Genomic DNA, 22,923 nt, shown 5'->3' on the forward strand with positions numbered 1-22,923 from the left:
GAGTTTATATATTAACTCTCAAAGAGTATTTTAGTTTAACTACGTAAGAGTTATCTTCTAATTCATTCTAAAAAGCGGGAATTTTACTGTTCTGAACTTCTATAAATTTCTTTTGGAAATAAACATTTACTAAAAAGATGCAATGGTTTTTGAAAAACATTTATTCTGAACTGTGCACCACAATTTCAAAACATTTTCTTAAAGATGTAACAGTGTACATGTTCTCACTTTCATTAGAATTTTGTTTATCAAAAGGTCTGACATGGTAAATGCAAATAACAGCGTTCTCATCACTTATTTCTTCAATACAATATGCATGTCCTTCATTCATCCCTTTGTGGAACTTCAACGCACTTCTGCTCTCCCTCATATTCCATCTTCACAAGCATATCCTGTGTGGAGATTGAATAAAAATTAGTTGATACTAATTAATGGCACAAATAATCCAGTAAACAATTGCAGCACAGTAAAAAAAAAAAAAAAAAAGGAATCCTCTTTGAGCCATTACTTGTGTAAAGTATTTTCCCAAAAGACAAAGACACAGGCAACAGGTAATACTGAACTAAATGTAAAACCTCAACCTTTTTAATTTTTACCTAAACCGTGTGCACAAAACTCTGGAGGGATCTATGCTAACGTAGAATCCAGTCAGGACCCCTGCTACTGCTGTTTGCTCGCTTTTTTTATGGGCGATCGTTTTCAGGCTTCAAGTAGCACCATTATACCAACATTTCACATTCTAGACATTGTTTTAGGTGTATTTGACCAAAAGTTTGACTGAAAATTCACATGCAAGCTTTTTTTCAAGGCTGTGGTATTTGCCCGCAAACAATACCTTTCAGCTAGCTAAAACAGAATATTATGCTATCACCGAGCAACATGGCTAATGCCTTTCACACAGCTTTGTCTCAACTCTAAAGAGCCACAGAAGTAAAAGCTCATAATAATAATTGAAACAATCTTTGAAAACATGACTTACCAAGCATGGCAAACAACTCAAATATGTAGAGCAAAATGTTCTGAAACGGCTTCACTTCAGCTTCGATTGGAGCCGTGCTGGGGGCGGAGTCTGTGAATTTACTCTATTGGTGTCATAGCCCGTCTAGGAGTTCAGAGTTAAGAGGTCAAGAGTTAATGTTTCCATTGTAACACCTCCAGATTTGACAGAGAAACACTCATTTTTAACACTCGATTTTAACTACTATCATTTTACACCTCAGAGTTACATTAAAAGAATGTGACTCTGCTTAGAATAAAATTAACTCTACTTTTGCAAGAAGACTATTAACACCAAAACATTTAACACTTTTGAATTTGCTGTGCAGCGGAGGTTGCGCTAAACAACACTTAAGCACGTTTAAGCTTGATTGACTTTATTTAATATTACTTTCTAGTATCAGCTAATGTTTGCTGGAGCCACAGCTCCAGGTCATGATATTGGTTTGTATATCTGATGAGAGGGAAACATGAAGATGAAACCAGGAGACGTCCTTACTGAATCATCAGAGCTGAACAGGTGATGGAGAAACAGGTTTACATTTTAGGTGACATGAATGAATTGAAGGGAAGTTATGAACTGTTTCTGAAAGACAAATAACACCAGGATCCTTTTCTAAGTAGCTGACAGCTGCTAACTGTGCAGGGGCGGGTCTAGCAAAGTGTTGCCAGGGGGCCAGGTAGGGCATTAACAGGGAGAGGGGGGCACAAAGAAATACTCTTCTTTCTTATTCTCATTTAAAATGTCTAGCTTTTAATACATAATTATCTGAATCTTACAACGAAAGTTTTCATCTGTTGTAAAATGTATAGAAATCCATTACTGTATTCAGTAAATATTAAGTCTAGTTAGTATATACCCTAGTAAGTTATAGTATTCTTTCCTTTGGGAAGGTACCATCTGTGCAGTCTGCAATTCTGTAGAAGAAAGATGTTGAATCTATTTAATTACTGGAGAAAAATAATTTCCGTGCATTTGTTTTATACGTGTATTAAATTAAAATCGGTTTTGTCAATTAAGCATCTTGAGGCAGAGGGTACGGGAATGGTTCCCTATTTTTTTTTCTTTTCTTTTTTGCTGGGAGTTGGCAACCCTATTTGTTAGGTATATGTAATTATAAATTAGGTTGTTTTATATTTTTACTAAGTTCTGTTTAGAATACCAGAATAGGGAGGATGGTGTAGGTTTAAGTTTATTATAAAGACCTTATGGCTTTTCCTATAATACCATGGTGGGCCGGTCACTAGTCAAAATGCCCGGGCAGATTTTTTGTCCCAGTCCAGCCCTGTCTGTAGCACTCAGTAGTCGCCTCATTGTTCTGACACACACAACAAAACTATTGACTACACTACACACTGACTACACAAGATTTGCGCTAAACGTTGAAAATCTCTCACATCTCAAAACACCGCCGTCACTCCTAAAACTTCCCCATTCCTAAACAACTAAATGCCACGTTGCATATCATTTTTTGATTGGTCGACATGGTACATTTTTTGACCAATAGGAAAGGGTGGGGGTTTTTGGTTTTGTTTTTGCTCACAGGTGGAGAGTGCTTTTGAGCACTTTCCTTATAAAATGGCGTTTTTACCATTTCTTCCCACAGTAACGATAGTATTCAGGAAAAAAACCAAACATTGCATATATTTTTATCATAACTCTGGTTTTACGTGGCCCATCAACACAATTTAAAAACTGGTATAAAGTCCACACGTTTTCCGTCAATTGTTTCGTCTGTCCTGCTCACATCTCCAATGGTTGTACATGTTGTCATTAACGTGGCTTCACTCCACATCAGCCACGCTAGCTAACTAAAACACCTAGCTAAACTAGCTAGCTAAAACACCGGTGTCCGCACATAAGGATGCTGTCATAGCCTGTCAACGACACTGACTAGCTGTGTATATACGAATGTGGATCGCATCATTGGCTGGACTATGGGATAAGGTGGCATCGTTGTAATCCCATACGGAGCAGCCAGTCACTTACTGACTAACACTGCAAAACAGAATTATTACCGTGCCAGCAGTGCACAATTGCGCACGCGCGCAGCTTAGAGGGAACATTGCACAGGAGCCAATTGTTAGCAAGTTTCCCTACGAATAGCCTTTGTTACATAATAGATTGCTACTTTATCAATGTCCGTGTGTGTGTGTGTGTGTGTGTGCACTGATTTGTATATTCCATAGTTATCTGCTTTCTCAAGGCGCTGAAATGTTCCAATCTGCTGTAATTAGCCCTAGCCCAATTTTGGTCGGTATCTCATGGGCACAGTTCCTTTGGAGGCAGATTAACTCTCATTGGGTGAATTTAACTGCAAATTTCCTATTAATAAGGGCCTATAAAAATAGTAGAGTCACAGCATTTAATATTCAAACTGAAACTGGCTGGCTGAATACTGAATCCGTGCTCCCTCACTAACTCATTAATAGGAGTGACGTCAAAAGCATTGAGCTGCACCGCGGGCTGCAGGCCATAGCTGTTTGTCACCATCACTCACCCTGAAATGACACTAAAATAACAAAAATGAGAACAGCAAATGGATGAAATCCCACACTTTCATTCACAAAACAGGCAAAGATGTGTGTGTATGTTTAAAAATCTGGCCTTGAGAGCATGTGCTCCTTGTGTGCCGTTTGCGACAAAAAAGCCTGAAGATCCTTGTGTTTAATAAGAAGGAGGCCTTTTCACCTTCACATCCAAACATTTTTAGTTGCAGGAACAACCGTTGAGGTGAATAGCATTAATGGTGGCTAAGTTTCTATCAAAGGGTGTTTTATCTTCTTTATCTTCTTGCACACCAGCAAGAAGACTCTGAAAGTAGCATGACAAAACACAAGTCATTATTAATGAATGATTATTGGCTCCTGTGTGTTCTTTGCTATGATATGTTGCTTTGTGTCCATGCAGCTCTTAGCACTAAGTTAATAAATAGTAAGCAAATAAATAGATCTGGCCAATCAGACCACTGCGCTTGGCAACAAGTGCACTTGCAGCTTCAAACATGTACATCACCTGATTATATAATGCAATGAAAATAGTAAAATGATAATAAAGTCATGATACAGCTTTAACTCCTGGATCTGCCTGCTGCTGCCTTCGCTTGATGTCAACTTAATTATTTCAAAGACCAATGCTTTCGGTGTTTAATGGCTTTCAATTGTAACCGTTGCTAGCAATGAGCAACTGTTAGTTGTTTAAATATTATTCAAAGTTTGTGAATAGTTTTGCCACATGTAACGATCATAGATAGCTTTCATGAATTAACGCATAATTAGTGCATTTGTTTTTTTTGTGGAATTATTTTAAAAAGAAATGGTCTGATTTCAAAACTGGATGCTCATTGGCTAACAACTTGCAATTGAGAATTCATTAGCCAATGAGCTCACCATGTATAAAAAAAACTTCTTAGCTTAGATTTATAAAACAGTTCATTTTTTATTCAGTAAGGCTTTTTACTAAGGCAGGAAACAGGTATCCTATTTGCCTATTTGTTTGCTTTCTGTTTTTTGATTCTGTTTTTGTTAGAGAGATAATATCTAGATAAGCAGACATTTATCTAGCCAGAAGGTAAGGCAACCAAGCTAATAAACAACCCCCAGGTGTTGAAAAAGACAAGAAAACCCATTCTACAACCAAAAAATGAAAAAAAGAAAAATCACCATGTTAACCTCCTAAGACCTGAACTCTTTCATGACATGCATTTTTAATTTCTCTTTGATATTTGGGCATATTGGGGCCGGATGAATGAAAAAACAAAGAATTACCAGATTTTTTTTAAAACTTATTTTTGTTTTTAAGAAAAATATAAGCCACATATGAGGATATTTGTTTAAAAGTTTGATAGAACAGAAGCAGTATAATGTCCTCGTAAGTGGATATCAGGCCCATGTAGAGCAAAATTGAGTATTTTAGTCTAAATAACCCAAAATGTGATGTCCACATATGTGGACACAGGGTCCTAGGAGGTTAATGGGCCTTGTCTGATACTTGTTACACCAGATCCCCTCAGACACTGCCAAGTCTGTTTTTGTATCACAGTCAGAGAGAAGCCTTTATGTAGAAAGGTAATCACATAATCTGGAGATAAGTCACTTGAGAAAGGCACAGGCAGCCAAGGTGCCGTTACCTTATTTGTGTGGTGCACATTGTTGTTTCTATTTGAGGAAGACGCTCAGTCTAATAACAGAATCCTTCAATAAAGGAACAGTATGAGTGTTTCAACAGACATGGGGAGAAAAAGAAAAAAGGGTGGGAGCTGGAGGCGGGGGACGAATGGATGAGAGCTATAGAAAGATCTTACATGCTACTGTCCGCTGCGCTGTCGTCACCCGTTCACGCTCTGCAACAATGAGGAGCTTTGTGCCGAAGATAGGCACGAAGAGACACACATACCCACACAGGCACACACACATAAAACCACCCACTATGCACACACACAGACCGAGATCCCTTATGGGTCAGTGGAGCCGATGATTGTATATCAGGAGGTGAGATGAACAAAGAGATAAGTGGTTAAAAAAAAGTGGGAAATGTTGCTTCCATGTGTTGCTGCACAGCTGATCCAGCGCATGGCAGTGTTTTTACAGACCTTTGCAGACTGTTTTTTCTTCAGTTTAGGGTTGGGAACCAAAAGTTAAGCAATTCCCAATTTCATGTAATGTATCAGATAAGATGTTTAGCAAGATGTTTAAAGGAGGCATGTAAGTCATTTTTTAATGATTTCACATTTCTCTATAGTCTAACAAAGAACTCTTTTTAAATATATATTTTATGTATAAAACCAATGGAGCTACTAACCCTCAGTGGTCTAAATCAATACAGTTGACAGTGCCAACCCTAAACCCTAACTCCAACCGTCCAACTGTAGACCAACTGTAGGCAATCAGGTAAGAAAGATAATACTCATTCTCACTGACACACATCATAGTGGCTTATAGGATTATAGTGGCTTTAGGGTTAGGGTTACATCCATGATCCCTAAAACAACACAGCATCCTAATAGCAGTTTAGAACTAGCTCAAAATAGATTGAAAAAAGGTATAATTGATATGGTAACATATCACCCTTTTGACTGTAGGCCAAGCTTTTTAATTGATAATTACCATCCACAAATTATTAGGTAAACGTTAGCATTGTCTGCTGAATGAATGGCAGTCATGAGACTTTTAATGTGGATTGGACACCAATGAACCACCAGTGATTAAATTAACTGGTGATAACACTGGTCATCTCCACAAAACTGCAACATTCTACCTGAAGATCCTTTATCTGTATATTATGACATAGACTACACACCTTTCCTTGCTAATGGTCGACTGGCAACTGTGTCTCCCTGTCGTACAATATGACCCACCACCAATAAACACAGGAACGGCTTGAGAGTAAGAGGAGCTGAAACCGCCTACATACTCCACATATTCCAATCCAATTGAGTATCCATAGGATGGCCCTGAACGAGCCCAGCACATGGATGCCCCACTCCAAAAGACAAATTCATCAGCTGCCAATGCCACACACACACATCTCCCAAGGGCTCATGACAGAGCATGAGTCAGAGTTGTTTTGCCAGCATAAAGTCTTACAAGTGCTAGGCAGGTTTTTTTTAATGTTGGGCCTGATTAATGTATGTGTATATGCACATGCCTATGTGCCTTTCTATGTGGTCTCACTCAGGTCAGCATATTTTTTCGTGTCTTTTTCTCCCACTTGTTTAGTAACAGCATAGAAAAGCCTATATACCTGCGGTGGGCTTGTACATGGCCCAGGGCCTTCCAGAAGGACAGGATATTTGGTGAGGTGCTGAGATAGGCCTTGGCAGGTTGAATGTTAGCTTGACGTTCATGCTGTCAAGCCCATCTGGCAGCAACCGGTGCCAAACCATGTCCTGTCAGCCTTGCTTATGCTGCCATCCACCCACATCCTTATGAACGCTTTCAGGATGTTCACTTCTCCACTTGTTCTGCTGTACCTTTTCCAAAGTAAAATGCCAGTGTGGTTAGAGAGCATGGCTAAACGTAAAGCTAAATGTGTAATGCTTAAATACCAAGATAACTGTAAATACAAATGAACTTTTTAATATGTTGTAAATTGTACTTTGTCTTTTAAAGATATATGTTCTTAAAACAGTGACTGCAGAGAACAAATAAAGTCTGTGGTTAATATTGTTTCCAGTGCGTGCTTGGTGTTAAAATGTAATTACGATTTAAAGGCGACAGTATGGTGCTTTGGAACACAACAAACTATTGCTTTTGCGGTTTTCTAGAACCAGAAGTTAATATATGATCAGTGCAATGACTGGCTCTGTGTCTGGACATTAGAGGTGGGTGGATCAATCCACGTATCGATACCAATGCTGGTATTAGTATTGAATTGATAGTAGTGCGTTAGGATCAATACGTTTTTCTATGTAGCCCAGTTAATTGGGTAGTTATTTTCTTGGAAATGAAAAAATATACGCTAAGGCAGGGGTCAGCAACCTTTAAGACCCAAAGAGCCACTTGGACCCGGTTTCCACGCAAAAGAAAACACTGGGAGCTGCAAATACTTTTTGACATCTAAAATGAAGATAACACTGTATATATAGTTTTTTACTTTTATGCTTTGTGTGAACAACTAAGGTGTGTTGCTTATGAAATCCATAAAGTGCTACAGACAAATTACATTTTATTTATGTAATTAACACATTTTGAACTCTTAAAGAAATATAACAAAAGGAAAGACACCCAGCTGAACTAAAATGATCCATGTAGCAAACAAAAACTGTTATATCGCCTTTGGGCTTTTGGAGCCTTGACCAGACTTTTAAAAAAATAATTGGAAAAAAAGCACTATGCTGCTAAAAGATGAAAAATAGATATTTGCAAAATTCTGCCTAAATATGTATTTTACCTGGTTATTGTGTGTGGCGGGGCATCGTCTGCAATGCCGCTGCAGGGGAGGTGGATGCACCTGAGCGGCACCCGCAATCTCGCCTCGCCGCCTTAACGTCAGTGCTCTCTCTGCTGTTGTGTTGGTGTGTGTCGGGCTGTGAGCTGAAAAGCTACAGCCGGCTGTATGCGTACAGCAACCGTGTATGAAAAGTGGTCAATAAAGAGATGCTGAAAAGCAGTGGGTCTGCCATGGTATGTTTACAATGCAACTTCCGCTCCTGATCCTCTGTGCACAGCGTCTGCAAATCAGGGCTGTACGAAGTCACTTTCATCTTTACACAGGATTGTAAGCTGTCATCTGTGAGGCGTGAGCGGTGTTCGTTTTTAACATAGTTCACGGTGGAGAACAGCTGCTGACATAATGTGGATCTGAAGATCCATAATTGGCCTACCTGGGGTTGAAAGTCTCGATAAATGCATGGCGCTTCGGCGGGTATACCGGCTTCCGCGAGTGTGACGCTTATTTTGAGCGATGAAAAAATAATATAATATAATTTTATTTTATATTTCAATATCACAATAATCTTCCAATTTAGAACTACAAGTTAAAAAGGAACTCAGCTAAATACTTCTAATTTATTTTCCCAAACCACACGGAGCTGCACTATAAGGACTAAAGAGCTGCATGCGCTCCGGAGCCGCAGGTTACCGACCCCTGCCCTAAACATTAAGCACTATGGCTGAATGTCTAGCCTACATCTCATTTAAAAAACACAAGTTGACCCAAAGTGCTTTAGAGACAGTCACAATTACATTCCAGGTTTCCATAAACCCAGTTTTAAAATACATGTAAAGCTGCAAGGTGTGTTTTGTTGCGTTAACTAATTATTGTGGAAAGAAAACCACATTTATTTAGTGGTCACTAAGTTTTTTATAGTTAGGGCTGGATCAGGTGACCCTGAATCCTCCCTTAGATATGCTGCAATAGGTGTACGCTGCGGGGGGATTCCCATAATGCATTGATTATTTCTTCAGTCACCTTTCTTACTCACGATGTGTTAATAGACCTCTCTGCATGGAATCATACATTAATCTCTGGCTGTACAATATTTCAGAAGGGTATTACAGAAACCTGCTATCACAGCAAACAGTTCGTATTGATCTGATTTGAAATATTCTGTTGGGTAACGTTACCATCCATGTTTATTTAGCTATATTATGCAAACCTTTTTGGCTTTAGCTACGAAAAAGAAGCATACACTTCCATGCTGACTTATCACCACTGCCATTGCTTTGGCAATACACACCTGTGACTTTGTGTAACAGGGTCATAAATCACATTGTTATAATTACACAAAATGTGTTCTAAACCCCCAAACTGCTCCTTTTATACTTGACTTTTAGGACCTCCAAGCCTGTAGTTGTGTTCATTATCAGTTAGAGCCCCTCCTCATTCTTTTCTTCTTCTTCTTTGGTGCAATACTATAAATACAGTGTACCCCTTTTGCCTCTCCCCTTTTTCTACAATTCCCCTGTGGGAGAGGTGGGTGTCATTTCTTTCCAATATCTTAAAACACACATAATTCATATTTAGCCACCCTGATGTTTATTATTGCGATGTTAGTTCAGTTTTTGTCATTATTAAGCCTGTTTTTGTAAGATGTTATAAGTGTGTAGTATGTGTGTATCATAAATGTGTTTTAGGCGCCATAAATGCTAGCATGAATATATACTCCTTGCTAGCTTGGGAGCTGTGGTGGGTTGAGCTAACCCTCTTACCCACTGTTTGTATTTGGTCTAGGAGCTGGAGTGGGCAAATTATTTACTTGGAGGTCTTTCTTTTACCTTTTTTATCAGGTATGTCAGATTTCATGTTGTTGTTTTTGTTTTATCTTATGTCAAATATGTTACGTGTAAATGCATATTTTATGTTTAATGTAAAAATAAATGCCACCCCTTTTTCTACAATTCCCTTGTGGGAGAGGAGCTGGAGTGGGCAAATTATTTACTTGGAGGTCTTTCTTTCTTATACCTTTTTTATCAGACACAACGCAGAATCACACCGGTTACATTTGCAAAGCTGCTAAAGACACACTGAAGACAAAGGTGTGTTTGGTTGTTAAATTCCAATTTCAGTTCCCTACATCCACCACAAGCACCTCCTGTCTGCTACACTGCACTGTGAAGCGCTCCATTCCTTCAAAAACAAACACTGCCTCTGATTGCAATCCAGCTAGTGATTGCATTTCAACATAATTGAGAAATCGCAGCACAGACAAGACAAATTTTTCACTGCTTATTTTTCAGCAAGAATCCTGTTCAGCTTCAGTGTATTGGGGTCAAGGCAAAACAGATTCTTGGCACATATATAACTGTTAACCTTGGCAAAAAAAAATCTGCATCACTAGAAACCACTAAAGGTAAGTGGGGCAATTCTTTGAAAATAAAAATAAAAAGAATTTAATGTACTACTCTAGTAGACTAAAAACCATTACTAATTCTTCATGCTCTATGATGCCTTGTTAGCAGAGAGAGACACATTTGCATACTCGTACTAAATATTCTTGCACAACAGGCTCTGTAATGTAGCAAGCACCACCTACAGAAACTTCAGCTATAAATCAGATGAAAAGAGCATCACAGTAATGCCCACACAAAAGTGAAGTGCATGAAAACAGTGGTCCCAAAGATGGAAAAATAAAATATAAAGCAGCCACTCTTTAAACCTTGTCTGAACTTGCATCCTCTGGTTACCCACCCAAACACCACCCATGGGAACAACAGTTCTTTGAAGTCCCACCACCTCCACAATTCACATCAGTGAGGCTAACTTTGGTGTTTGACTTTTAGAAAGTAAAATTACTAAAAAGGAAAAAGAGGGAATTAAGAATTCAAAGAAACCCTGGGAAGCTTTTAAAAAAAAGCTCCCAACAATGAGAAGTAATTAGACATAAATTAAGTCGGAAAAAAGAGAAAATTGCAACATTTAGAGGATGAAGACTGCATAAAAATAAAATGGAGACAGAAATAAAGATGAATAAACGAAGGCAGACTTTACTCTGAATGACCCTGATGCAGAGGAGCTTATTCATATTCCAACAGGATCAAGAGAAAAATGTGTCTATATGAAGCTTTTCAGAGTTTGTCATTAGTGTCAGTGAGCATGTTTTCTCAGAATCAGGTACTCTTGACACATGAGAGTATATTGAAATCACCAGCTGCTTAAAAACCACAAAAAAGTCATCTTATTTTAAATATAGATTTTCACCAATTACATAATTTTATAAATTCTAATTTACAGAAGCAGTCTCAGATTCCTTTATACCCATAGGTAGGGATGGGTACCGGTGTCCGGTGCCATGATGGCACCGGTTCTGACATAAACGGTAGTAACCAGACCGAAAACATGGTATAATTGCTGTATGTGCAATTCTAAACATGCAAGACATCAGGGGTTACAAAAGTTGATTTGCAATTGCAATACTAAGCCTTTACATTGGACAGAAGATAGAAAATGTTCTGCACACAACAGCTTACAGCTTTGGGCTGCAAACATCTGTGTACGCTAATTTTTTCTTCAAATCTTAATATAGTCTTAATGTTTTCCGACTATTATGCCAGTTCTGTCATTGTCCTTGTTGTTTGTAAGCTATAAATTAAAGAAATAAGTAGAAACATTTACCAAAACAGGGGTTTTTAGGTTTTTCTTAATGAAAACTATTGCCTTTGCTAATTTTTTTGTCATTTACTATCACAACGGAAAATATTTATATAAAACATGGCGTGACTGAAACAGAATTCCTTTAAGTCCAAAGCTTACAGAGTGTCATAAAGAGTGTTTTTAACAGTTTCCACCCTGCCCAGTTGTGGCCCTGTAAACTGTGGCTGTAAACATACATAGCTCCTCCCATCTGCTGTTTAAATCTTTTGTTTGTGTAGGGCAGCCAATCAGAAAACAATTGTCTCAAAGGTAACGAAAAGTAGAGATGCACAAATCCAGCTTTTTTCCAGTTTCGATATGATACCTGCATCAGATTGTCTGTGGTAACAGCCAGCAAAGTTCTTGCTGTTAGCTATGCTTCCTTGGATTCAGCAGGTCATTTTCTGTTTTAGATTTTTATAGACTTATACTCTTCCTGAATAAAAGATGAGTCAGGAAGTGGTCTCTGTGGATTATGATGTTCATAGGCAACATTGTGATCTGTAGTGAGAGTAGGGAGCAGGTGGATGAGTCTGGAAAGGTGGATGTATGCACTGGAGAGAAGAGGGAGGAAATATCAGTAGAAGCGAGACAGAATTTATGTATGTGAATTAGAGATGGGCAGGTGGAAAAGTGAAGCTAGAAATAGTGAAGGTAGATGAGTAGAAGAGAGCGTAGGCAGTTTGGAGTTGGCTGAGATGAGTGTCAGGTGATTTGTGACATAAAGACAACAGCAAGAGTGAAAGGGAACGTTTACAAGATGAGAGCATGACCAGCTGTGATGTATGGTTTGGAGACGGTGGCACTGACAAAAACACAGGAATCCAAGCTGAAGACATTTCATTGGGAGTGACCAGGATGGATAAGATTAGAGATGCTAAGATGGTTTGGACATGTGCAGGAGAGGGATAGTGGATATACCGACAAAGGATGTTGAAGATGGACCTACCGGTTAAGACAGAAAGAGGAAGACCTCACAGGAAAGAGAGCAGCCAAAAGACGATGAAGCAGAATATCTGCTCATCTGATCTGACAGACATTTAATTAGCTAAAACGGCTCGTTTCATGAACTGAAGGGCCGCACCAAGGCCCGGTATTTTGAAATTTAAATTGAAGGGTCAAAGAGAGAAAAAAACAGAGCCCCTGTAAGTAAATGCTACTGAGACAAGAGGTGCACATTTCATTCTCATCTAAGTTGGAAAGAAGGTTTACTGTGGTTAGAAATGGAGAAATCTTGCTGTACCTCAGCGGAGCTGGAAGACATCTTATTGGAAGACATCCTGAAAGTGCTGCGATTACACTTCAGGATGCCTTCAGAAGTTTTTAGATAGAAAATCTCAAAATAACAGCATGGAAAAACTGATTGTCTCAAGGAATTTGAACAGAATCATAAATGGACAAGTTAGTGACTCATGCATGTGTTTAACAGTTTTTATTCATAGAGGGATACATTCTATCAGATTTTGACAACTCAGACAATACTTATCATCAGGATCAATTACTGCTGGGCTGAGATACTTAATGATACCACATCCGTTTTGTGTGTGAACAGCCAGGCCCTTGTCAACTCCATCCACATCCACAGCAGATAGTTTCCTCCCCCTATAAATAGACCGATATCACATGATTCAAGAATAGTTGGAACTGAAATAATGTTTGTGTTCAGATTAAAATAGCTCTAAAAGCATGCATTGCTAGACGTAATCAGTTCAACTTTTAGACACTTCCAGCAGGGTGGTGAGAGGCTGAGTGAAGGAGCTGGGAATACTGCGCTGCGTGCTGCTGGCTTCCAGACGCAGATGAACAAGAAATGGAAAATAGCAGCTAAAACTGGTGTTGGTTACACACCAGGGAAGAAAAAGTAAATTACAAAGAGCAAAACCCAGCAGATTAATAATAAATAGCAAATTAGATTAAAAAAGAAAAGAAATAAGTCGGTATCGTGGTTGTGTAGGAATTTTAGGTGGGACCTTGGGGGTGAAGTCCCATTAAAAAAGGTCAATGTGCTGAAATCTACTGACATATTTTTACAGCAATAAGAGGTGACTTTAAAAGGGAAGAATTTAGGTCATACAGTTTGGTAATGAAGACATTCAACATCGACATCTGAAATAAGGTAAAAACTAAGTTCGTGGTTATGATTTGGTAGCAGCAGCTTTTGGGACCTGCAGTGAAACTAAGACTAAGGAAAACACTCAGCTGTGCCAACTGGCAATGGAGGCTGATAACAGCAAATGAATCTGTGCAAGTCAGACTTTGGGAAGTGCTTCTTCTGACTCTTTGGTGCTTAAAAGATGTTAAGCTTTAAACAACAGCTTTAAACTCATTTGAAAACTGCAAAACGAATAGAAATGGCTTAAGATCCTGCGCTTATAGTCAGGCAACCCAACTTTCACAGTCTGGTGATTTCATTAATCTACTTGAGAACCGTGAGCTTTGCACAGTAATGTTTTGTAATTCTGTAAATGTGCCTAGATTTTTCCTAAGCTCGTAACACAGGCTAAGCAATAAAATACATGAAGCCATATTGTGATATGGCCTAAAGGGGTCTCAGTGAGTAGCTCGACTTATATCAGACTGCCTCTTGCATCGTTGATTTAACTGTAAATGTAAAGGTGTTGCTCCTGTGCCACGTGTCTTAGCTGAAAGGCTCTGTTTTGTGGACATGAGTACAAGTGCAACAGTTTAAATGGAAAAAAGTAGTTGATGTTTTCTGGCACTGACCCTTTGTACTGGAGTCTACAATAAGATCTGGCACCATGGTAATGGCAGGGCACTTGTAGAGATTTGACTACTGTGATAGGAAGCATCTGGTGAGGTTAAGCTCTAGCTTGAGGCACCTCTTTGCAGTCCTGCAAACAAGCACGCAGAGACAGAGAGCTACGGGTCAGGCTAACCTAGAACATGACTTGAAGGCAATCAAAGAGCTGCAGTGTCTAAAACTGTTTTTTGTGCCGGGGGGTAAACATGTTTTTTTGTTCTGTAAAGTCAGGCATTTTATGATAGTCTAAAGTACTTGAAATGAAGGCAAGCATACGTCTTTTGAGTTTGTAAAAGCTTCTCACCTCTCACCACTGCCACTCACAAATGAGTTTAATAACTCATATTATATTTGGACAATTCCTCATAAAGGATTCACACCAAAGCCCCTTTGACAGTTTTGACTGACATTTTGAATCACACCTTGGTAAATGTGACTCACGTGATTACGGGGTGGCTCAGCAACTCTTAGGGCCACATCCAAGGGGACAGTCCCACTAGAGTAGGGTGTCAAACATACGGCGTATGTTTGACACCGTATAATTTGGCCCGTCGTTATGTTGGAGTCGAATCTTCAGGCCTGCTGCGATTCCATGCAGGCAGAAGCCAGACTTTTTTTTGTTGGACACACCATGCGACCAACTAAAGTGATACCCGTATTTATTTTCAGCTGTTTTCCACTGTGGAGGATAAATGGTTCAAACTTGCCCCGGCCTTAAACCTCGTGTCTGTTCTCCATAGCAGTAGTAAATGCATTAAAATACGCTTTTATGAAAACACTGAATAAAAAACTGTTTCATGTTTTATAAAGCAAAGCATGTTTTAATTTAGCAAACATGTTAGCATACCTCCAGAGGTTTTTTCCAGGTATTTTTTAAAAATACTATTTTTCTTTAATTGTAGAAATGTAAAATAAAGTTTTTGCTTGCACAAGATGAAGTCTTAGATCTTAGAATTTATATGATGCATAATATACGTTGTATTACCACAACCTGTGAGGTTATGCTTTTGGTTCATGTCATTTTATTTGTAAATGTGATAATTTTTAAAAGTTTTGAATAAATACTGATAAAACTTTGCAGGGGCGTAGACTGACGCTATGTTAACAACCCAATAACATTTGGCTTACATCCACCAAGGTCTTCAAGGTCAACTTAATTATGTTTTGGTTGAAAACCAACAAAAACCCTTATAACATAGAAACCATGATTCTTACAAGTTTGGTATGTATTGCCATCATATCGATAAAATATCATGTTATATTTGACCTCTGACTGATAAAGTACATTTTAAAAGAATAAAGAAAACACCATGAATATTTACAAAAAACAACACTATTCCCTTAAAAGTAAAACTTCCCAAAGAGGGATCTGTTTTGTTAAAAGTTTTAGGCTGTCTGAGTCTTGCAGCGATGGAGAAGACATAACCAACCCACACAGACAAGGAACTGCATCACTTATCTGCCTCCCAGGCAGGATGAATATGTAGTCCCAAGCACTACCACATTATATGCTATGCGAACGCAGCCATAATAACATAGCTGTGATAACAATTATTTTGATTACCAGGTAATTGTATATCAGAAGTAATGATTCCTTTCTGCCACATCTCTATGCTGTACTGAACCCATAGAGTTTGAGATCATTTATAGCAGTTTAACATAATCGGAGAAACAACACATACACTGATATTTCCTTTCAGAGGAAAAAAAGTACCAAAAAAGCAAGCTCTGTCAGCTGCTAAGCTACAGTGAAATAGTTAAATGTTTGAATCTACAGTTGTTGGCGCTCTGTCTCAAAAGGTCAGTGGACTCATAATGAAGGAAAGCATCCAACTTGATTATCATAAATATTGTTTCCAAGTCACAAGGCGATTATGGATGGGTTCTCCTGCCTTCATTTGATTACAGGCATACGTTCCATCATGTGTTATCTTGCAGACTTGGAAAATGAGAATCAGTCGAATCAGATCAGGTTTGAACAAAGCAAACAAAGCGCACAAATATTACACCCATGAAAGCAGTCTCTGCTTCCCTCCCGTCACCAGCTACTCCCGATGACTCACGCACTACTCTAAATTTTAAGCAGACAAATAATCACGACAGAGAAGAAGAAGCTGTGGGTGTGTAAGTGCAGTCTGCTGTGGCGTGCACGCACAGAGGCTCATAAGAATGCAGCACGCAGACACCTTGGTCACACCGAGGTCACTCAGACAGTGAGTTAATGATACTGATGCCGAGATGCCATTGAAGCTGGATGCTGCTAGCGGTGTGCACTAATTAGCTGGGGTTTGCAGGCTTAATGCTGTTTTAGGTTTGTCGCTAAAGTGGCTGCTTTGCATATCACAGACATCACAAGCACCTCATACAAGGATAGTCACTGCCCCCTGTTATCATAGAGGTAACCCTACTTGAACTGCACTCATTGCTCTTTTTGAAAAACAAAGCCCAGGCACAAGCAACCAGGAGCTAAGACTGGGGATGAGTCGAGTCAATGAGTAAATATTATATACAGTGGGGCAAAAAAGTATTTAGTCAGCCACCGATTGTGCAAGTTCCCCCACCTAAAATGATGACAGAGGTCAGTAATTTGCACCAGAGGTACACTTCAACTGTGAGAGACAGAATGTGAAAAAAAAATCCATGAATCCACATGGTAGGATTTGTAAAGAATTTATTCGTAAATCAGGGTGGAAAATAAGTATTTGGTCAATAACAAAAATACAACTCAATACTTTGTAACATAACCTTTGTTGGCAATAACAGAGGTCTAACGTTTACTATAGGTCTTTACCAGGTTTGCACACACAGTAGCTGGTATTTTGGCCCATTCCTCCATGCAGATCTTCTCGAGAGCAGTGATGTTTTGGGGCTGTCGCCGAGCAACACGGACTTTCAACTCCCGCCACAGATTTTCTATGGGGTTGAGGTCTGGAGACTGGCTAGGCCACTCCAGGACTTCCAATGCTTCTTACGGAGCCACTCCTTTGTTGCCCGGGCGGTGTGTTTTGGATCATTGTCATGTTGGAAGACCCAGCCTCGTTTCATCTTCAAAGTTCTCACTGATGGAAGGAGGTTTTGGCTCAAAATCTCACGATACATGGCCCCATTCATTCTGTCCTTAACACGGATCAGTCGTCCTGTCCCCTTGGCAGAAAAACAGCCCCATAGCATGATGTTTCCACCCCCATGCTTCACAGTAGGTATGGTGTTCTTGGGATGCAACTCAGTATTCTTCTTCCTCCAAACACGACGAGTTGAGTTTATACCAAAAAGTTCTACTTTGGTTTCATCTGACCACATGACATTCTCCCAATCCTCTGCTGTATCATCCATGTGCTCTCTGGCAAACTTCAGACGGGCCTGGACATGCACTGGCTTCAGCAGCGGAACACGTCTGGCACTGCGGGATTTGATTCCCTGCCGTTGTAGTGTGTTACTGATGGTGACCTTTGTTACTTTGGTCCCAGCTCTCTGCAGGTCATTCACCAGGTCCCCCCGTGTGGTTCTGGGATCTTTGCTCACCGTTCTCATGATCATTTTGACCCCACGGGATGAGATCTTGCATGGAGCCCCAGATCGAGGGAGATTATCAGTGGTCTTGTATGTCTTCCATTTTCTGATGATTGCTCCCACAGTTGATTTTTTCACACCAAGCTGCTTGCCTATTGTAGATTCACTCTTCCCAGTCTGGTGCAGGTCTACAATACTTTTCCTGGTGTCCTTCGAAAGCTGTTTGGTCTTGGCCATGGCGGAGTTTGGAGTCTGACTGTTTGAGGCTGTGGACAGGTGTCTTTTATACAGATGATGAGTTCAAACAGGTGCCATTCATACAGGTAACGAGTGGGGGACAGAAAAGCTTCTTACAGAAGACGTTACAGGTCTGTGAGAGCCAGAGATTTTCCTTGTTTGAGGTGACCAAATACTTATTTTCCACCCTGATTTACGAATAAATTCTTTACAAATCCTACCATGTGAATTCATGGATTTTTTTTTCACATTCTGTCTCTCACAGTTGAAGTGTACCTCTGGTGCAAATTACTGACCTCTGTCATCATTTTAGGTGGGGGAACTTGCACAATCGGTGGCTGACTAAATACTTTTTTGCCCCACTGTATATATCAATAAAGAATTCAGTTCAGGGTGGACAGACCATTCTAGATATACGTAGTATTGATACCAAAGCTGGTATTGGTTTGGGATCAATACTAGTGTGAAAGTTCGGCATGTTATGCATGTGTCATGTCAAACGCTGCTCTTCTCATGCAGCCACACTTGGCTCCGCCCCCTGCTGTGTGACTGGGCGGTGACATGTCCCATATGGAAAAGAAATAGTAAAAACTTATAAAAGACTTGCATAAGATGTGGCCTACTTCATATAGTGAATCACATAAGGCTTATATGATTTACTCATGAAAGTGGCCACTGTCTCATTACTTTCATATATTGTTTTAGTAAGTATCCAAAACATACAAGTTTCATTTATATCATTTTTCTAGGGATCTTATATCTGTTTTCACTTTTGTATGCTTTTCATACAAGTTTCACACAAGACTAGGGATGGGTATCAAAAACCGGTTCTTGTTGAGAACCGGTTCCCACTGTTTCAATTCCTTGGAACTGTTTGCCATTTTTGCAAACGATTCCCTTATCGATTCCAGTCGCCCCGAATGACGTCACCACGTTGCGGAGCGTCATTTACCTGGCAGGAAACACGGCGCCTAAGCGGCTCAAATGCTCAAAAGTTTGGTTATACTTTACGAGAACGGATGACAACAGGGCAACTTGCAATACTTGCAAAGTAGATATTTCATTTAAGGGAGGAAACACTACGAATATGCAAAAGCATTTCCTCACAAAACACACGATAACCTTAAATGAATGTCGTGTTTTTAATTCCCTTCCGGACTCGTGAATCTCAACCCAGCAGCAGCGGTAACGTTTGCACGTCCTCTCCCGTTAATGCGGCAGGTAAATAATCAACTAACAGTGCATATTATGTTAGCGCGATCTGCCTTATTACAAAACCTGCCATTACTGTGCGTTTAGGTGACCATGATGAGAGAGACAGACAGTCTACCGGTAGCATCTCCTTTCAGGCCAGGATAGACGAATGTCACCGAGCTGTGACTAAGTTTGTGGTAAAAGGCTGCTGCAGCAGATGCCCCCGATTTTCGGTATGTGAATGTGTTTAATTGTAGGCAGGGACATTACTGGATATTCTTGTGTAATTGCTACAGAATAATTTATATTATACTTTGTTATTGCTACAGAAGAATATTTATTTTATTATTTTACATTTACAGTTTTTTTTCCTGGGGACCGTAGCCGTAGGCTGAGGATCTCTTAAGATCTCACTGTTGGGTTTGTAAGGCCATGTTACTCCTAAATTTCTATCTTGTTCAAAGAGAAGATATAAAACAAAGTTCTAAGCTAATCGACCTTATTGTTCTCCTTTTTTAAAAAGAATCGATAAGAGAATCGATTCGTTAAACAGATTCGAAAATGGAATCGGAATCGTGAAAATCTTATCAATACCCATCCCTACACAAGACAGATACAAACTTTATAAGATTTATATATATCTTTTAAATATGGGGTTGCAGTGAACGAGAAAGTGAGCATGTATAGAAGTCAGTGCTGTGCATTGCACGTCCAGTACTACAGATACCAATATTGATACTTTTAACCTATAAAGGTATGTTGGGGAGTGCAATGTGTCATCACTAATGAAATAACTGTGAGTCAACACATCAAAACACATCTCTGAGCTTTTTATGTATTTTTGAAACTGGATTTCTTTTAAGACCTTGAATTAACTGGAAGCACTGTGGGTCACCTTCTGTTGTTTAAAGAGCACGTTTGAGGTCTATTTTTTTCATTTCCCCAAAAATACTTGACACAATTCAGTGGGCTACATGAAGTTAGAGGACAGAAACAAATTATTGATCCTATTGCGCTATTATCAATCTTATATTGATTTCGATCCGCCCACCTCTAGTAGAAGTACTCTACAGCTGTAAAGGAACCTACTGAATTGACTGTGGCAACATTGCAATATAACGACATAAAAGACCACGAAAAACAGCCTTTTGGTGAAACGTCCATCAAAGGAAACAAAGAGGAGAAGAAGAAGAAAATGGCTGACAGACCCTCAGAGAGACAGAGCCCACTGGCACAGTCCTTTCAGAGAGACATAACCAGAATAAGTTTCTGTTATGACTCATTTTCTATTGGTCATCATAGTTGTAATTTTACCAGACCTATTATCTAGAAATTATATACAGCTAATCAAATAATACATCCAGCCCACTGAATTGTGTTGGATAAATTATTGTTTTGGAGATGAAAAAAATATACCTCAAAACGTCTCAATACAATAACCTTTTTGTGTTGAATATCGAGACATTTCACGTCTCCAAAAACACCCAATTTTAAAATGTACATAACGCTGGAAGGTATGCTGTGTTGTTTGTTGTGTAAATTCATTATTTTGGAAACGGAAAATCACAGTCATTTAGTGGTCATAAAATGTGTTCACATTTGGCCGACTGATGATTATTCTTCTCACGAATCACGACACACTGCTCTCCTCTACATAAGCTGCCTTTATAAAAGTTAAAACAATCAGTATTGGCAGTACTGTCCCTGTATTTACTTGTGCAGTCTTGCACAGCACTAGCTTCAGTTTCTTCCACCATCTAAGGAGATTTAATCTCTAGAGTCTATTTTCCAAGCTAACGTGTAGTGTGGTTTATTTTCATATCCGGCTGTCACGTGTACGTCAGTGTGACAGAGCACTGGTGTGCAACATTTTAACTGATGTTTGCCAGTGCAGCGGCGAGAACCCCTGTGCCCTTTGGTTGGATGGGAAAATGGATAACATGATGGATATTTGAATCAGATGTCTCTAAAAGCTATAAACACATAGAGGTATGTATATATATAAATATACACACCTCTCGTTTCCAATATTGTCAGCTTAGATTTAAAAACTTGGAAGAAAGAGTTTGTGGACTTTAGGGTTAGAGTGCGTAGGTGGAAACAGACTAACATGCATATGGGTTTTCATGCAAACATGGACTGTGCTTGATGCACAATGCATTTCATTTTTATTTTTTATTTTATTTACAGATGAACAAAATCACACCAGTGCTAACATATTAAAGAAGTCTATTATAAAATAAAGCAAGACAAAAACCAGTATAATACACCCATTTAGTACAGCTCCATGTAAAGCAAACTGCATTAATAGCCTGAGTGCAGTTTTGGACTGCCACTATACCAAATGAGCTGTAAAAATGCCCTTTATAATGCTGTTCTATAGTTGCAGCTCTAGTTTATTTTTCTCCATAATACTGCATGACTGCCAACTGTCTGTGGTGCCTACTGATGATATTACACATGATGCAATCGCTCCTTTCTGAGCTGTACAGGCAGCAGTAACCCGCTTTTGAATTTGTCAAGGAGGCACATTCAACAGATACTGAATTGCACTCGGAGCTTAATTTAATCTGGTGTGAACCCTGTAATCTACTATAGCATGGATGTGTATTTAAATATAATATATCTGAACAAGTATGCACACAGGAAAAGTGGAAAGAGAACATTGCCACTCAGTGGTGGATAGAAGAACATACTTTGCTTTTACGTTTACGTAAAACCCTCAACCAGTCCACAAAGAAAGTTTATCAGACTTCTCTAAAGTAGACAACCACACAGCCAACTCTTAACTTATTTACCAGGCCTGTGTTTACTATAAGCCCTTAAATTAAACCAAGTGATGCTTAAACAAAGTAATGGTGCTTTAATTTTAACATATACCCAGAAATCTGGCCTCACCTGTTTTAAAGGCCTTGATGTGAAATTCAATTGCTGTACTGTCATGATCTCTCTCCTCTATCAATGTGAATGTGGGCATGCGTGTTGGGAATACCTACATGACTACCTGCCTTCGCTTCTTTTGATTCTGGAGATAGAAGCAAAGCTCTGATTACTTGTTTGTAGCCTACCTAGACAATTCCAGCTGTAACTGAGACTCTCACTGCTGTTGCTCATCCTGATGGTTCTGTTCATTAAAGGTGTTAAATATTTTAACAGTTCTGTGTTTGAGTCCTTTGGCAATAACTCGACATGAATAGAAAACTTTGATAATGTAATTTATCTGTACCATACAGTATATGTGGGTGGATCAATCCAAATACTGATAGTATCAATAGATACCAAGTGTTGTACTGGCATTAGCTCGATACTAGAGTCATAGGATTAATACTTTGCTATATATTATCATTTAGCCTGGAGAAATAGTTTGCTGCTTTATAAGAAAGCCCTCCGCAAAGCCAGAACATCTTACTATTCGTCACTGATTGAAGTAAATAAGAACAACCCCAGGTTTCTCTTCAGCACTGTAGCCAGGCTGACAAAAAGTCAGAGCTCTTTTGAGCCAACCATCCCTTTAACGTTAACTAGTAATGACTTCATGAACTTCTTCACAAATAAAATTTTTATCATTAGAGAAAAAATTACCAATAATCATCCCACAGATGTAATATTATCTACAGCTACTCTTAGTACCATTGATGTTAAGTTAGACTCT

General features: G+C 39.1%; 1 long non-coding RNA gene across 1 annotated transcript; it reads right to left on the bottom strand.

Moving 5' to 3' along the window:
- Nucleotides 1-217: 217 nt before the first annotated feature.
- Nucleotides 218-1,515, bottom strand: LOC145430454 (uncharacterized). Its single transcript, XR_013911029.1, has 2 exons — nucleotides 980-1,515; nucleotides 218-392 (listed from the first exon to the last, which is right to left on the bottom strand). It is a non-coding gene; the product is annotated as an uncharacterized LOC145430454 (long non-coding RNA).
- Nucleotides 1,516-22,923: the final 21,408 nt, after the last annotated feature.

The sequence above is a fragment of the Astatotilapia calliptera genome, chromosome 8 (genome assembly GCF_964374335.1).
Source record: "Astatotilapia calliptera chromosome 8, fAstCal68.1, whole genome shotgun sequence".
Taxonomy (NCBI): Eukaryota; Metazoa; Chordata; class Actinopteri; order Cichliformes; family Cichlidae; genus Astatotilapia; species Astatotilapia calliptera.